This window comes from Chrysochloris asiatica, unplaced genomic scaffold (assembly GCF_000296735.1).
Source record: "Chrysochloris asiatica unplaced genomic scaffold, ChrAsi1.0 scaffold00081, whole genome shotgun sequence".
In the NCBI taxonomy this organism is placed as follows: domain Eukaryota; kingdom Metazoa; phylum Chordata; class Mammalia; order Afrosoricida; family Chrysochloridae; genus Chrysochloris; species Chrysochloris asiatica.
Window position 1 is genome coordinate 7,649,620 of NW_006408599.1, and position 18,272 is coordinate 7,667,891.

The window sequence follows — 18,272 nt, forward strand, 5'->3', positions numbered from 1 at the left end:
AAATTGTAATTTAAGAGTTGTGACTCATAATATAAATCAAGTGATTAGCACAATTCCAGACACATAATTTTGTTGTTGTTGTTGTTAAGTGCCCTTAAATTGGTTCCAACTAATAGTTACCCTATAAGGAATTTCTGAAGAGTGGCTGGTGACCTTGCAGTTCAAACTGACCTTATGATTAAGTGCTTATCCTACATTGCCACCTATAATAGACACCCTATAAATAGAAAGTGTAACGTGAAGATTTCTAAGATGGGTCCCAATGATCTTTGTCTCAAGGTATCCATGCCCTCATATAATCCCCCCATCCCACCTAGTGAAAGCTTCTAACAAATAGAATATAGCAAAAGTGATGAAATACCACTTCTATGATTCAATTACAAAAGACCATGGCTTCCAATTTGCTGGAGTCTCTCTATTACTTTCTGAGATAAGTCACTTTGATAAAACAACTTGTCATGTTGGCTTCCGCGGACACTGTGTAGAGGCATTCAGAATGGTCCAGCGTTTGATATACCATCATAGGCTGTCCTACAATATAACCTCTAACAAAACTAGCTGTCCCAAACCCCTGGTAATAGATTGTTTACCTCTATACCAAGAAGCTTGGTAAAGCATCAAAATCTGCATGCGTTGTGTGCCCAGGTTGACTTCCAGTGGTCCGTACTGTGAGACCTAAAGTTCTCACAAGGTTGTCTAAGACAAAGAAACATGTCAGCAGGGCCTATGGTGGCTCCATGTGTGCTAATTGTGTCCATGACAGGATCAAGCATGCTTTCCTTATTGAGGAGCAGAAAGTGTTGAAGGCATAAGCATAGAGTAGGAAAGCGAAATAAAAAAAAAAAATGGAGCTTTATTGAATAATAAAAAAGGTCAAATGTCTTGTTATTTCTGTTGTAATTTGTTGGTATACAGGTTAGATAGTTATCTGGAGGTCTCATGGTTTTTTCTTTAATTCTCCCAATATCCCAGTGGTAAATTTAACAAAGAAATGTACAGATGTAATAAGGGTATGATGTGACCCAGAGCTATTTATACATGTTACCAGGATTTTTGCAAGTGATATATTTAGTAGTTTATACCTACTGACTGAAAAATCTATTGAACATGTTAACATAAGATGTTGGGGTGGGCCCCCATTATCAGTTTTTTACTCTTAATTGAGATCTGTTACATTTTCTGAAACATGTAGATATTGGTAATAAGAAAATATAGGATTCTGTTGAATAATGTTTGGTTGATTATAAAAAAGTTATTTAAAAAATGAAAACATTTTTAATTAAAAAACAAAAAAAAATGGTCATGTGGGAGAGACCCATGTAGCAAGGGGCCAAAGTGGCCTCAGACCCACAGTCAGTGTGGAATTGAGGCCTTCATTACAACATCCCACGAGAAACTGGACCTCACCAACAGCCACTGAGTGATCCTGGATGGGGAGCCATACCCATTCAAGTCTTCCAGTGAGGCTAGGACCCTAGCAGAGAATATGATTGCAGCCTGGGAGTGAACCTGAAGCAAAGAGCCCACCCAACGCATGTCCTGATTTCCAATCTACAGAAACTACAAAATAAGAAAAATATTTTATTTCAAGTCACTAAGTTTGGGGGTAATTTGTTACATGTCAATGGATAACTAATACAATAGCTTTCAGTGTTGTTACTATGATTGCTTCTGCTCCTTCTGTGCTGTTTATACAACTGACAACAGACAAAAAAGTGAAAGCCTGCCTTCATGGTTCCAGGACACAATTGCAGAGTTGCTGTGTTGTTAAGTGCTGTTGAGTTGGTTCCAACCCATAAATATCCTGAATAGGGTTTTTGAGGAATGGCTGATGAGCTTGAACCTCTGACTTTGTGGTTCAAACTGATCTTGCAGTCCAGTGCATTAACCCACAACACCACACCAGGACTGAAAGTTCAACAATTTTCTGAAGTCTCTTTCTCACATTAACTCTAAATTTCAACTTTTACTTCTTACTCATTAATGTAAATAGGTTTTGTTTGTGTTTTTGTTTAAGTCTTAAGATACCTACTAGTTCGGAACTGACTCCAGGGCACATAACAACAACAACTAGCTAAATCCATTCACTTTTCTCTACTTCAAAGCTTTGCTAAATGGTTCTTTCAGAACTCTGTGTCTTATTTATTTATAGACGTTCTTTGTTCCAGATATGCTGCCTACCATTTACCTCAACTGATACAGGCTGGGAATGATGCAAATCTATAGTTGAAAACTGGCTTTTCTTATATGATTGTAGTTTAAGCCTATTATCTTCTTATTTTCACTTATAAAACTCCCCTTTCCTGTGTGTGTTTGTATGATGTGGGATATATATGCATGTATATAATAAGGAGCTCTAGTAGCATAGTGGTTACCAATCGGGCTGCTAACCTCAAAATTGGCAGTTTGAAACTACCAGCTGTTCCGTGGGAGAAAAATGAGGCTTTCTGTTCCTATAAAGATTTGCAGCCTCGGAATATCTATGTAGGGTCACTATGAGTTGGAACCGACTCCATGGTACTTAACAGCAACAATATATAGATTAATAGAGATAGATGAATACAAAGATATAGATATATAGGGAGAAAGCCCTGGTGTGGCACCATTGGATAAAGCACTGGATCACAAGGTTGGTGGTTCAAATTCATCAGTTCCTCCTTGGAAACCCTACATAGGGTCACTATTAGTCAGAACAGAACTTAACAACAATATATATATTTGTATCTAATTATACAATTAAGGATCTCTGGTAGTGTAGTGGTTACAAATTGGGCTGTGAACCTCAGGGTCAGCAGTTCAAAACTACCAGCTGTTCCGCCGGACAAAGATGAGGCTTTCTGTTCCCGTAAAGACTTACAGCCTCGGAAACCATGTACAGGGTCGCTATGAATCGGAACCTACTCTACAGCACATAACAACAACAAATATATAGATATAGATATTGAGATATAGTTATTGAGATGTATATATATACATATTGTTGTTGTTATGTGCCATGGAGTCAGTTCCGACTCATAGCGACACTGCACAGGGTTTCCAAGGCTGTTAATCTTTACAGGAGCAGAAAGCCTCATCTTTCTCCCGTGGAACAGCTGGTAGTTTTGAACTGCTGACTGTGAGATTAGAAGATTAGCAGCCTGACTCGTAACTACTACACCACCAGAGTTCCATATATATATAGCAATCATGTAAAGGGTTTACAAGTAGTTGGTGAGTTTGAATCACTGACCTTACAGTTCAAACAGACCCTGTGGTCCAGAGCAGCATTATCCTGCAGCTGTCAAATCAGTTCCAATTCATAGCAACCCTCTATAGGGCTTCTGAGGAGCAGCTAGTGGATTTGATCTGCTGATCTTATGGTTCAAAGTCCAGTTCTGATCCTACAGTACCATCCTAAATCATGGTGACCTCGTGTGTGTCAGAGATGAACTATGCTCCATAGGGTTTTCAATGATTTTTCAGAAGTATATCGCCAGGCCTTCCTTCTGAGACATCTACAGATGTGCTCAAACTACCAGCTCTTCAATTACCAAGCAAGCACAGTAACCATCCGCACTAGTATTTGAGTAGGAAGTGGCAACAAATGAATCTTTCATTTCAAATATCTCTAATGCATTGTATAAATCACACTACCTTGACACAGCATGGATCTTAACCTTCCATAGAAAATTATATTCAGAAATAACTAAACTATATCCACACTGAGAAAGGGAGGGGAGCATTCATTTACAACAGTCATTCCTCACAGGTTATATAACCTGTGACTTCATTTTCATAGGATTCCATACATGTATCTGTGACTTTTACTTCTTCAAGGAAAAGTATAACAGACTCTTCCCTCCTTTGAGAGTCTGTGGTAGTCACACACTGGGATGTTTGGACTAAGCCTGCCCAACACCTACTATGACTTGATGACCTCAGAGTAAACCTCAGTCAACCAGTCAACAGTGGCCTCAGAGAACTCCTGGACAGTCTAGCAAGCCTTAGGATTCCAGCATGGTAACAGAGCAAGACCAGCCATGTTGTTATTCCCAAATCCAGGTCAGCTTCCTACAAAAGGTGTGACCACAGTAAGTGGTCTTACTTTCTGGAGAAAGATAATGGCGAGAGCTAGGCAGTGTTGTTGTATGTTATCATTTCTGACTCATAGCTACCCTGTATAGGGTTTCAGAGGAGCAGTTGGTGAGCTTGAACCACCAACATTGCAGTTCAAAGCAACCTTATCCTACAGTGCTTATCCTACAGTGCCACACCAGAATTCCATGCAGTGTTATAGGCTTTTCTTTTTTCTTAAGTGCCGGTGAGTCAGTTCCAACTCATAGTGGTCCTGTACAGGATTTCTGAGGAGAGGCTGTGAGTTTGAACCACCAGCCTTGCAGTTCAAACCAACCTGTGGTCCAGTGCTTACCCCACAGCACCACACCAGGACTCCCCAGTGTTGTATGCTGTTTGTTGTTGTTTTGTGTAGTCAAGTCAGGTTCCAACTCATAGTGACCCTGTATAGAATTCTGAGGAGCAGCTGGTGGGTTTGAACTGCTGACTTTGTGGTTTGTAGTCCAGTGCTGATCCTACAGCACCTCACCAGGAGTCCCCAATGTTGTATGTTGTTGTTGTTAAGTGCCAGCGAGTCAGTTCTGATCCATAGCAACCTGTATTGTGTTTCTGAGGAACTACTGGTGAGCTTGAACTGCCAACCTCCTGGTTCAAGCCAGTTTTGCAGCCCAGTGCATTAACCCAAAGCACCACACCAGGGCTCCAGTGCAGTATGTTGTTGTTATTGAGTACCGTGGAGTCGGTTCCGACTCATAGTGACCCTGCACAGGGTTTCCGAGGCTGTAAATCTTTACGGGAACAGAAAGCCTCATCTTTCTCCCGCAGAACCGCTGGCAGTTTCGAACTGCCAACCTTGAGGTTAGCAGCCCGATTTGTAACCACTACGCTACCAGAGCTCCTCCCAGTGCAGTATAGCAGAGTGCTTTTCTAGCTTCAATACACAGATAAATCACCTGGAGATCCAGATAAAATGTCAATTCTGATTCTGCATATGTAGAATGGGCTTCAGGTACTCACATTTCTTAGATGCTTCCAGGCTTCTAGGTGAGGTTGAGCAGCTGGGCTGTGACTCACACTTTGAGCAGCAAAGCTGTGATGGAAAGGCTGTGGAGTCAGAAAGACATGGTTTGAAATCTAGTTCAGCCATTTATTAATTGAGTGATCTCAGGCAGGTCCTTTAATTACTCTGGCCCTGTTTCTTCACCTGGAAAATGATTTTTATGTATCTCCTAGGTTTGTTGTGGGGATTTAAAAAAAAGTGTTCACACTTAGCAGTGTTCTAGCATTAAAAGAATTGTAGGAAGTGGAACATTTCTGACATATTTCCTTATGCTTCCATCTCTGTCAGCCTCGTCAGTAGACAATCAGAATGTTGAATTGCACCATGGAGCAAGGAGTCCAGTGTGGTGCTGTAGGAGAAGCACTTTACCACAAGGTCAGTATGAACCTCAAGGTTGGGGATCCAAACTCACCAGCCACTCCTTGGAAACCCTACATAGGGTCGCAATGTGTTGGAAGCAACTCAGTGGCAATTAACAACAACAACAACCGGGGAGCAGGGTTACTTCCTGCTTCTACGAAGCATTTTGTTTCCGTAGAGAAAGATAAGCCAAGTCTGTATGCCCTATCTCATTTATGTTTAGTGCTGAGTGAGTAACTTGTTGTTGTTGTTAAGTGCCGTCGAGTCTGTTCTGACCCATAGCGACCCTGTATAGGGTTTCTGAGGAGCTGCAGGTGAGCTTGAACCACTGACCTTGCAGTTCAAACTACTTTGCAGTCTGGCGCATTAACCCACAACACCACACCAGGACTCCGCGTGAGTAACTTACAGGGCGACTATTCTGCAGGCTTGTTGTTATTGTTAGGTGCCACAGAGTCAGATCTGACTGGCAACAGCCTCATGCACAACAGAATAAAACACTGTCAGTTTCATGATCCTCTGCAGACTTTTTGTTGTTGTTAGGTGCCATCGAGTCGGTACTGACACATAGCGACCTTATGCACAGCAGAATGAAACACTACCGATCCTGGGCCAACCTCACTACTGTTGCCACGCTTGACTCCATAGATACTGCCATTTGGCCAATCCATCTCATTGGGGGTTTTCATCTTTCTTTCTGACCCTCCACCTTACCAAACATGATATCCTTCTCTAGCGACTGGTCCCTCCTGACAATATGTCTGAAGTATGGGAGATGAAGTTTGGCCATCCTGGCTTCCAAGGAGCACTCTGGCTGCATAGTGACCTCAAATTTAAGGAAAGGTAGAAGGGACTGGTTTAGATGCCTACACCTCATACTCTAGGTAGACTTTACCAGAGCTCTTCATTGAGGCTGTGAGAAATAACTCTTAGGATGGTCCATCTTCAGGAACGAGGTGGGGTCCAGAAAGTTGCCAATTGAAATTGTTGGCTAGTATAACAATAGAAGCTCATGAGGGAGGGGAATAGCCTGTTGGAAGACTAGGAACTTTAAATTAAAATGCTACCTACCATCAAAGGAAAGTAGGCAATGCCCAGGAAAGACTGTTAACCCCATAGTACTCAGTCAATGAGGAGCTGGGGGGACTTTCTTAAACTGTTGTCATTGTTGTTAAGTGTTGTTGAGTCAGTTCTCACCCATAGAGACCCTGTATAGGGTTTCGAAGGAACAGGTTGTGAGCTTGAACTGGCAACCTTGTGGTTCAAACTGACTTTGTAGTCCAACGCATTAGCTCACAGTGCCACACCAGGACTCCAAGTAGTGGTGGTGGTGGTTATGTGCCATGGAGTCGGTTCCGACTCATAGCAACTCTGTACAGGGTTTCCGAGGCTGTAAATATTTACGGGAGCAGAAAGCCTCATCTTTCTCCCACGGAACAGCTGGCAGCTTCGAACTACTGACCTTAGGGTTCACAGCCCGATTTGTAACCACTACGCTACCAGAGCTCCTTAGGAAAAAAACAATTATTTGTAAAACGGCCTTTTTTTTTGTCAGTGTCTTCTGGGTTTGGTGCCCAATTTTGCAAAATCAAATATAAAAGCCTCACTCTTGTTAAGATGAGTACAGATTGGATTTCGTGAGCGTTTGTCAGTAAGCATTCATGATAACTCATTGGTGACCTCATAACCAAGAGAGACCAACGCAGTATCCACAACGTTTCTCACGAAGTTGGCTCAGCTATTAATAGGGAAGAGGTTTGTCTCCCATATATATTTTTTTTTCTTATGTTTATAGCACCTCAGTTGAGAGCAACCAGGATATGAGTGTGAACAGCAGCAGGCTAGACTCTGCATTGAGCCCGTTCTTAGGTTAATACAAGTATATCTTTTTTTTTTTTCCCCTCAAAACCCTCACTCTGATCCCTTAATTGCCATAACACCACCATCACCTCCATTGCTGCCATCTTCATCACCATCTCTAACATTCTAGAAGCAAGGCCCTATCCTAATTTCACTGAAATAAATTGGAACAGAATTCGCTATGTGACTACAATGTGTCAGATGATATGGCTCTGTCCTTGGTACTTATGTTCATGGATGGGCCAGGCCCATTTTCATGGTCCATGTGGGTTGGACACACTGGTACTAGTCATTGGAGATACAATGCTTAATAAGCACCAGTCCCTGTCATCAGTCCCTGCCATTAAAGCATACCGTAGTTGTTACGTGCCATCCAGTCAGTTCTGACTCATAGTGATTCTGTATAGGGTTTCCAAGGAGCATATGGTGGGTTTGAACCACCTGGTCGGCAGTTAAACCTCACCAGGTTTAACTCCTCAGGAACTCTATACAGGGTCTCTGTGAGTTGTAAACAACAACAACAACAATCTTGTGGTTAGCAGTCCAGTGATTATCCTACAGCACCATACCAGGTGACCCTGTATATGGTTTCTGAGTAGTGACTGATGAATTTGAACCCCTGACTTGGCAGTTCAATCAAACTTTAGGTCCAGGGTTTATCCTATAATGCCACACCAGGGTGACTTATCTTGGGGGCTGGAGTAAAACTTGAGTCCTCAAGTTGTGATTCCCATTCAAGAATCTAGCCTCAGGCAGCAAAGGAGTAACACAAGATTATGTACATGTGCATCTGAATGGGGGAGCTGGAGGGAGAGAAGGGTGCTGGCCTTAGGCACAGACAGTACCTGATCACACACTACAAGCTGGTTTCTCATCTGGCTTGGACATTATCTAAAATTAAAATCGTACCTGACATATGAGGTCCTGGAAGAAATGCCTTGTACCTTTCCCACCTGAGATTATCTTTTGCTAGCTCCTATGCAATAAGAAGGGCTGACAGAGGAAGTTCAAAAGCTCCCCTTTTCTTTCCTGCAGGATAATGGTCTTCCTCTAGATTACATTGAAGAAAATTCTGTGGAGGGTAGGTAGCTCTCCTGGTGAGAGAGGGAAGGACTGAGCTGTTTGGATGAGCACATACCTGTGTCTGGACCCCTAAGAGAGGAGGAAATGTCTTCCTGTCCTGGTCCCTAAGCTTCACTCTAAACAATCATTGTGGCTGGCCCATAGTGACTCTATGCTAGTCATGTACACACATAGCTTCTATTCAAACTTGCAAAAACCTAGAATACAGGTCATATTATTAATCTCATTTTACTGCTGAGGTACAAACTAGCAGAATTCTGGTTTGTACCTTGTACCTTTGAATTCTAACCAAAGTCTTTTGTTGCTAGTCCAATGCCCTTTCTTCTAGTATAAGGATTGGCAAACTTTTTCTTAAAGGACCAAAAAGTAACTTTGTTAGGCTTTATGTGCAGAAGGTCTTCATAGAAACTACTCAACCCTTTCACCACGGTAATATGAAAGCTGCCATAGGCAATATGTTAATGATTGAATGAGGCTGTGTTCCAATAACATTCCAATGTGTTGATTTACAAAACAGGCAGCCAGCTAATGGGCCTTGTTTGTTGAGCTCTGCTCTAGAAGTATTTCTTAACTCACAGCTCTAATACTTGGTGATGAGTGATGAAAATAGAAAAACAAAGCTTAGAGACCTAGTCTGTCCAAAAAACAGGTTCCAGACCCTAAATCCCACCGTGATATTTCTTGTGTCAGACTTGACCCAGATCAGTCACGTATTCATCCATATCTTTTTATTTGGACATGTTCATCATGATGCCTTACTTATATTCATGATATGATCCATTATTTACTGTTGCAACTTCTCTATCATATATGGAGAGAAAATTTGACGTCCACCTAGTGTGGCACTGTGGGTTAATGCAATGGACTGCAAAGTTGGTTTGAACTGCAAGGTCAGAGGTTCAAGCTCACCAGCCACTCCTTGGAGACCCTAAATAAGGAAATGAAAGTTGGTAGCGTAGTGGTTACGAATCGGGCTGCGAGCCTTAAGGTCAGCGGTTCGAAACTACCAGCCGCTCCGCGGGAGAAAGATGAGGCTTTCTACTCCCGTAAAGATTTACACCCTCGGAAACCCTGTACAGGGTCGCTATGGGTCGGAACCGACTCGATGGCACTTAACAACAACAACAACAACAAAGTTGTACAAAAATACAGAAGTGCTGTTTTCCTCTTGGTAGTTTTGCTGCCAACCCTCAATAAAGGCAAAGAGCAAAATAGTAAGCCTTAATTCAGGAAAGGCATTCTGCCACAGGCTCAGATACTGTCTCTCAGGAATTTCCTCTTCAGTGGAGACTGGAAATGAATGGATAGTTAGCATGTCTATTGTTATTGTTAAGTGCCATTGAGTATGTTCCAACTCATACTGACCACAATAGGGTTTCTGAGAAGTGGCTGGGTTGCTTGAACCAGCGACCTTGGAATACAGTGCATTAACCCACAGTGCCACACCACAACTTAGACTTTTTTTTTTTTTAAATCAAGCATCAGCTGTCATAAAAGAGCCTCTAAGAAGTGCTCTTTCCATTCACAATAAAATCCTCTAACAAGGATTTAGAGCGCAGATCATCTCCACTGTGGATTAAAGTAAACTCCATAGGCTTTGGCTACTATGTGATACAGAAAGGTAAAGATGCCATTCTTCTGGGAATAGATAAGGGCTGATCATTTATTACCTTTCCAAGAAAACCCCCAAACTGACTCAGCACAAATATGATCAAAATATGATCTCCTCCTGTGATTCCTTGGCTTGGGGGTCAGCAGAAATCATCCTCAGTAGAAATTAGTAGGTTCTAGAATGAAGAAGGAGTCCTGGTGTGGCACTGTGGGTTAATGCAAAGTCAGTTTGAACTGCAAGGTTGATGGTTCAAGCTCACCAGTTGCTTTCTACAGGGTCACTATGGGTCGGAACAGACTCAATGGCACTTAACAACAACAACAGAATGAAGAAATCATGCAGAGCTGAGAGTTGAATAGGAAACTCAGTCAAAATGTAAAGAGAACTTGAGCAGCTGCCTAAAATTATTGCTCATGTCCAGTTTTAATGGTTCTGATCTTCCTCCTTTAATAGCCAGTGTCATGTATTGATTGCTTAAAGTGGTTTAACATGCCTGGAGGACAGAAAATTGATTTGTTTGTTTAAAAATATGAACATATTCAAGGGTCATAATTACTACAACGTATACTCCAGAGCTCTTGGTTGCAGTATATACAGTTGATCAGTAGTACAGACAACACCTTGTTCAACTTCTCCATATGGGGCAACCTCCAAATTCAGGGGTCTAGTCATGCTGTCTTTCATTCAGATCCACACATGTTTTTATTCATTCATGCATGTATGTATTCATCTATTTCTAGATTAATTTGCATACTAGGTTGTCAAAATATATTTGAATGAATAAATACACAAATTCATTTATTTGCTCATGCACAAAGTCATTTATTCATGCATCCATGACAGTTATTCACTCGTTTATTCATTGCCTTTAAAAAAGCATTCATTAATCCATTCAACAGATTATCAATTAAAATTTACCACACAAAAATCAATGGATTAAGTTGTGTGTACAATGAATGTGGTTCTACATCAACATGGAATGCACATTAAGAGAAGAGATTACAAGTATAAGCATGTTGTTGTTATTGTTGTGAAATGCCGAGTCGGTTCCAACCCATGGCGACCCTGAATAAAGTTTCCGATGAAAGACTGGTGAGCTTGAACTGCCAACCTTACAGTTCAAAGTGGCTTTGCAGTCTAGCTCATTAACCTACAGGGACACACCAGGATATGCATAGAAGGATGAACGAACGGTACAAATTAAATGTTTTATATAAAGCACTATAGAAATTTGCAAACAGAAAAAAGTTACTTCAATGTCAATCAGGAAAAAGTGGTCTAGAAACTGAAACATAAAGAGAAGGTAGAATTTTGACGGGATCATTTAGACCAAAGGAACCATCTGAAGATAGTACAATGAGATGAGTGAACACAACAGTATGGCGGAGATGGTGGTGTGGAGAGGAATAATAGCAAGAGGCTCTGTATGACTGAGTACAGGGAAAGGAGAAGCACCGGGTACTAACAGAAGTCTGAAAGACAGGTTGGAGTCAGATCATGAAGAACCTTGAACGTCAAGCTAAAGAGTGGTTATGGTGATGATGTGCTATGGCGTTGGTTCTGATTCATAGTGACCCTGCATAGAGTATCCTAGGCTATAAATCTTTATGGGAGCAGAAAGCCTCATCTTTTCTCCTGCGGAACAGCTGGTAGTTTTGAACTGCTGACGTTCAGGTTAGCAGCCCGACTCGTAAGCACTACACTGTCAGAGCTCTTTGGAGTCAGATCTTAAAGAACTTTGAATATCAAGCTCAGGAGTAGGGACTTGATTGTAGAGTCAACAGTGAGCCACTGGAGGATTTTTGAAGAGAGAAACTGCTGCATCAGAAATGAGCTTAAGGAAATGTACTTTGGCTGCCAAGCCTAGAGAGACAGGAAGATCAACTAGGAAGCTGCTGAGGAGACAGAGATTGCGCACCAGTGAAAGAAAATAAACAGATATGTGACAGAGAAAAAGATCTGGAAGATATTTGACAGAGCTTGAAAACCAGTCATAGGAGATAGAAAGAGATGCCTCTGGACTTCTCATCTGAAGTCCAGGAGATGGTGATTCCTTTTGAACCTGACAAGAGAGCAGAGGAAGAGGAACTGGACTTGGGAGGAAGATGAGGAGTGGAATTTGGTCTAGATAATCTGTGATTCTCATACTCCTGGCCCAGACCCCTAAACTAGACCCACTGCCATTGAGTCAATCCTAACCCATAGCAACCCTATAGGGTAAAGCAGAACTTCCCCATAAGAATTGCGAGGCTAAAATGTTTATGGAAGTTGACTGCCACAGTTTTCACCCACAGATCAGCTGGTGGGTTTGAACTGCTGACCTTTAAGTTAGCAGGCAAGCACTTAACCGGTGCACCCCTAGGACTCCTCACAGTCCTAGCAGACTGCCTTAAAATCAGAGGCAAATAACTTTGAGCTGTGTGAGCATGGGTCTTCCTCCTTGCCTGCCCCATCAACCTTAACTCCTCTCACCGCTGATTCCAAGAGGTACAAGCACCAGAAAACAATCAAGACATGCCGCTGCTTATTAAAAGGAGGACAGGAAATAAAACAAAAAAATGACCCACAAAGTGACTTCTCAAGTCCGGCTATCCTACTGTAATGCTTTGTCCCACCATGCCCTGCGCTTCTCAACCTTGGTCTGAGCTAATGAACCTCAGAGAGCAAAGCTGTCTTTTGTTTGTTTGTCATTTTGAGGTTTTCTGGTTGATTAAGATTTACGCCAGCAGGAGGGTATAAAATCACCAGCAATTCTTAGTTTGAGGCTCACAGGGCATTTTCATCCCCTTCTAACAAACTGCTGAAGTTAATATAAAAAAGCTGTCCCAACCACTTTAGATGAGAGAAATTGTTAAAAGGATTTTTTTTCTTTTCATTTTTTCCATTTGAATTGTTATATTTTTCTCTCCTCTTATCATTTTCTGCTTTGTTTCACACCCCCTGTAAGTCAGTCTCTTTTTAAGAAAGCAAAAACTGAATTCCTAGTTACAGACAAAAACTACAAATGAGTTTCACTCTGAATAAGGCCAAGGGAAAGAAAAAGAAGGAATTGTTACTGGGTGACATGTGGAGGTTATCTGTTTCTCATCATACCCTGCTCCCCAACTTCCTTCCCTTGGCTCATTCTGCTGCATACACACCTTCCCCTGTGTCTAACTTACATCACTGAAACCCCTAACTCACACTGTAAAATGAAGGGTACCCTTCACGGCTTCAGCCTTTTGGGGGAATGTAATGGTCTAAACTGGCGTGGATCCAGAATTCCATTCCCCCATGAAAAGGATTTCCTATGAAAGATTAAGTGGTAACACACGTCAACAGCACTCCTAGCTCTGGAGTAATTCTCAGCAAACAAGAAAACAGCAAAAGTTCCTGTTATCTATCTGGAAACTCTCCCTGGGTCTCTTTCCACCCCAGGTGGCACAGAATTCTTGAATTTGTTCAGGTGTCTTATCTCGCAAGCCAATAGACAGGTAAGGAGGACAACAGGTTTATCCACGGTAGAACATTAAGGGAATGGGAGCCAGGGAAGCAGCTGGCTTGAAGGCAGTTCTATGAGGCTGGCTGTTTTAAGACGCTTCACAAACCACAGGCCTGCTAACTCCAAGCCTTCTTCCTGTTTCCTGTAGCCCTTGGCCTTGGCCAGCATGGCAACACTGCCCTCTGCTGTGACAGCATAGTCATCACACCTGCTCTGAGCTCCCATGGCCAAGGACAATGGCTGGAAACCTGATGGGGAGAAGAAAGACTTGACAATGTGGCACCTTTCCGAGTCAGCTTTTATGCAGCTAGAATGTCAGGAGTCCCTATCTTTGTCTTTGACCTTGGCTCAGAGCTTTAGAATTAGACAAGTCAGCCATGTATTTGCAATGTGACCCTGGGTGTGCTTCATCTTTCTGAGATTCAGAAACGGCAGAAATCACCTACATTTGAGGGTTGTGATGAATATGAAGTGAGTAATACCTGTTCAGTAAGGGTGGCTCTATATCTCAGTTTGCATAGATTGGTCTCAATGTACGCCTGTGGTCCTGGTATATTATTAACAGGTATATTATTATGCCTTTTCGCTCCCCAAAGAATTTTGAATTCTAAATGATATGGTCAGCCAATCCAAAGCACACAACACATGGTTGTTGATAAGTGTCATCAAGTCAGTTCTGACCCATACCAACCCTTTATAGGATTTCTGATGAACAATTGGTAGGATGGAAACCCAGTGTTTATCCGACAACACCACACTAGGACTCCACACACAATGCATTGTTGTTGTGAAGTACCATTGAGTTGGTTCTGACCCATAGAGACCCTGAATAGTGTTTTGGAGCAGCAGCTGGTGAACTTGAACTGCCAACCTTGTAGTTCAAACCGACTTTGCAGTCCAGCGCTTTAACCCACAGCCCCACACCAGAACTCTATACATTACTTTACCAGGTGCATAGTAAAGGCTTGTTGTTGCTATTGGTAGGTGCTGTCTCATCAGTTCTGACTCCTAGTGACCTTAATGCACAACAGAACGAAACACTGCCTTGTCCTGCGCCTTAGTGAAAACTAATTCCTCGCTCTTATTCAGCTGCTGCTTTTATATTGTGAATGCTTATGTTCAGTTTGCTTCCCCTTTCTGTACAACAAATTGACACTGTCTCTCTTGTATCCAACTAAAAAAGCAGTGTTAGCGAAAATTATTAGCCAAAGAGCTAAGAGACTTTGACAGAAAAACTAACACAATAACTCCTAAGGAGACGCCAAGCAACCCCCTTAACCCTCTGTGTTTCTACTGCCTCACATGTAGAAGGGGTAGTAAACCTGGACTTGCACTAATTGGCATAAAAATGCATACTAAACAGAGGTGAGCTGGCATTAGTTCATTTTCAGTGGATGCCAACAACCCACAGTTGGGAAAGCATTTTCAAGAAAGAAAATGCAAGCTGCAGCATGTATATACACATAACTGGTGTGGCACTGTGGGTTAATGTGCTGTATTGCAAGGTCAGTTTGAACCACAAGGTCGGCGGTTCAAGCTCATCAGCTGCTCCTCATAAAACCTATACAGGGTCACTATGAGTCAGAACCGACTCAATGGTAGGTACTTAACAACAACCTGATGTGGTGCTGTGGGCTAATGAGCCAGACTGCAAAGTCGTTTGAACTGCAAGTTCGGCGGTTCAAGCTCACCAGCTGTTCCTCAGAAACCCTATACAGGGTCGCTATGGGTTGGAACTGACTTGAAACAACAACAACAATATACAGTATGTTGTTATTGCTAGGTGCTGCTGAGTAGCTTAGGGCTCTCAGGGACTCCATTTACAAGAGAACAAAACCTTGCCTGGTCTTGCACCATTCTCACATGCGTCTTTAAGTTGAGTCCACTGTTGTAGCCTCTGTATCAGTCCATCTCACTGAGGGTCTTACACTTTTTCTCTTACCCTCTACTTTGCTAATCACAATGCTCTTCTCCAGCAACTGATCTCTCCTGATAATCTGTCCAAAGTGCTTTAGATGAAGTCACGTCATCTTCGCTTTTAAGGAGAATTCTGGCTGTACTTGTATTGTTTCCAAGTCTGAGAAACATTGAGAATGCTTGGAATGTCTCTTACTGTTCTAGCTCAAATCAGCAGAAATGGCCAAAGTGTGTTGCATCAAGTCTCTGATGGGAAGTTGGCACCAATGCCAGAGTAGCAGCGGATCTGCATCTCCATTAGCATAAATTTGCATGTGTGTGATTTTGAAAAATAAATGTGGATACTAAGGAAAATGGTTTTCCTTCAGACTAAGCGATCGCAGCAGAATATAGCTGTGAAGAGCACAGGTTCTGGATCCTGCCTGTCTAAGTTCAAGTCAGAGTCTCTTCTAGGAGATGTCTGACCTTGGGTAAGTGACTACCTCCTTACTCAGTTTCCTTCCCTAGAAATGGGAATAATGATCATTGTACCTAACACAGGCGGTTAGTGCAAGAATTAATGTGTTAATGTGTCTGAGGATTTAGAGCATCACCTGGCCCATTAAGTGCTCAGATATCAGTTGCTATTCTTATACCAGCACCTGTCAATTGTCCCCCACAACCATACTTTATCACAAAGCCTCTACTTTCTTCTTCTGTAAACCATGAAAGTTGGAAATCTGAAGCTGGGAGGGATCTCAGAACACCTAATCAGTCACTTTTCAAGTTTTACTTTACTCCTTTTAAAATAAGCATGGAACTCTTTTTGAAAATGAAAGCTTACATAGACACCCAGCATGGGAGAACATGCAGCATTGTGGTTAAGAAAATAGCCTTTGTAGACAGACAGGTCGGATTTCCAGATCTGGCAAAGGGGCTTATTAGTCTTGTGATTCAGGGCAAATGATTTGCCTTGGCTTAAGCTTCCACTTCATAAAGCATAAAATAGCAGTAATCATTGTAAATATCTCATAAGAATATCATGAAGCTAAATTACTTTATGCCTATTGAGTGTATGGAGTCCTGGTGTGGCACTGCGGGTTTAATGCGCTGGACTGCAAAGTCAATTTGAATCACAACGTCAGCAGTTCAAGCTCACCAGCTACTCCTCAGAAACCCTATACAGGGTGGCTATGGGTCAGAACCAACTCGACATCACTTAACAACAATAACACCATAGATAGTATATGCTGTCCCATAGTTTTCTGGTTGCAACAACATTGAGTGTATAGTGCAGAGCCTGGGATGTGAGAAGGACCAAACCATTATGTGACTATTGTGATTTTAATAAGTGAACTAGATAGAAAGAGAGCCATAACAGTTGAAGTGAGGCAGAGAACTAGAACTACATTGACTCACATGTAACTCTGAAGAAAAAATATAAAAGCTCCTGATCTAAACCAGCATCAGAAGACCAGGGTCCAGAAAGGCCCTGTCCTGGGCACAGGTAACATCAGCTTCTTCAGAACCGTTCCTTACTCTTGGTCTGGGTTCCAAATCTGGATTTTCATTTAGGGGTTGTGTGATTGCCCTTCTTCTTCCTTGCCCTTACAGCCACAGCTCTGAGACAGCCTGCTTGGTTTAAATACTTTTCTCAGTCCCAATTAAGCTGAAAAAGAGTGTGTGGCATCTCCTGTGGTTGACACCCAATGGGACGAAAGTGTCCTGAGCAAGCACTTCTAACATCTCCTGCTTCCTCCCAGAGTCATAGACAGCTCACAGCCAGAGGGGGGAATGAGTCATTTGGTTAAAAATAAAAATACACGACCATCTCCCCTCTAATGGCTTTGTTCACAATCACCGCAGGCTAGCAGGGATATGCATTCCAAGCAGCCAGGGGCAGTCAGTGGGCAGCCCTGACAAGTTTCCTACCTGAAACCACAGCTTTGTCTTCACTTCCATTTGTTGAATCCCAGGAATCCAGTCACTCAGCCTTAGCTGAGCTGTGGATGATGTGGGGCCTGAACGACATTGAAATGAGGTAGGAGGGGTGGCCAAGTGCCAGAGTAGAGAGGAGTCAATGGACCCAGGAGTAACTTGATTAGAGGTTGGGAGGATGACATTCACAGCACACATGAAACTAGTACAACCCTTTTATTTTGCTGAGACCCAGAGATGGGAAGTAATTTATCTAAGGTTGTACAGATGAAAGTGGTAGAAGCAAAACAAGAATTCAGGGATCTTGTTTATAATAAAAGTACATTTTTGTGCTTTTGTTGTTGTTGTTAAGTACTATGGAGTCAGTTCTGCCTCACAGTGATCCTGTATAGCGTTTTCAAAGAACAGATTGGTGAGTCTGAACTGCCAAACTTTTGGTTAGTTGTTGTTGTTAAACGCCATCCAGTCAATTCCGACCCATAGCAACCCTGTATAAGGTTTCCAAGGAGCAGCTGGTGAGCTTGAACCACCAACCTTGCAGTTCAAATGGTTTTGCAGTCTGACACATTAACCTACAGCGTCACACCAGGACTCATTTTGGTTAGTTGTGATGTTGTTGTTGTGACGTACTGTCGAGTCGGTTCCGACCCATAGCAAACCTGTATAGGGTTTCCTAGGAGCAGCTGGTGAGCTTGAACTGCTGACTTTGCAGTTCAAATGGCTTTGCAGTCTGGAGCATTAAACCCGCAGCACCACACCAGAACTCCAGTAGTAGTCCAGTGCTTATCCTAAAGGTTGGCAGTTCAAATCCACCCATGGAAGAAAGGTCTGGAAATCCACCTCTGTGAGATTCCAGCCATTGAAAACCCTATGGAGTATAGTTCTACTCTGACACATGAGGGGCGAGGGGGTTGCCAAGAGTTGGAATC

The 18,272-nt window shown here is 42.4% G+C and overlaps 1 pseudogene; it reads left to right on the forward strand.

Annotated features, from left to right (window-relative positions):
* Positions 1–496: 496 nt before the first annotated feature.
* On the forward strand, positions 497–836 carry LOC102819519 (annotated as a pseudogene).
* Positions 837–18,272: the final 17,436 nt, after the last annotated feature.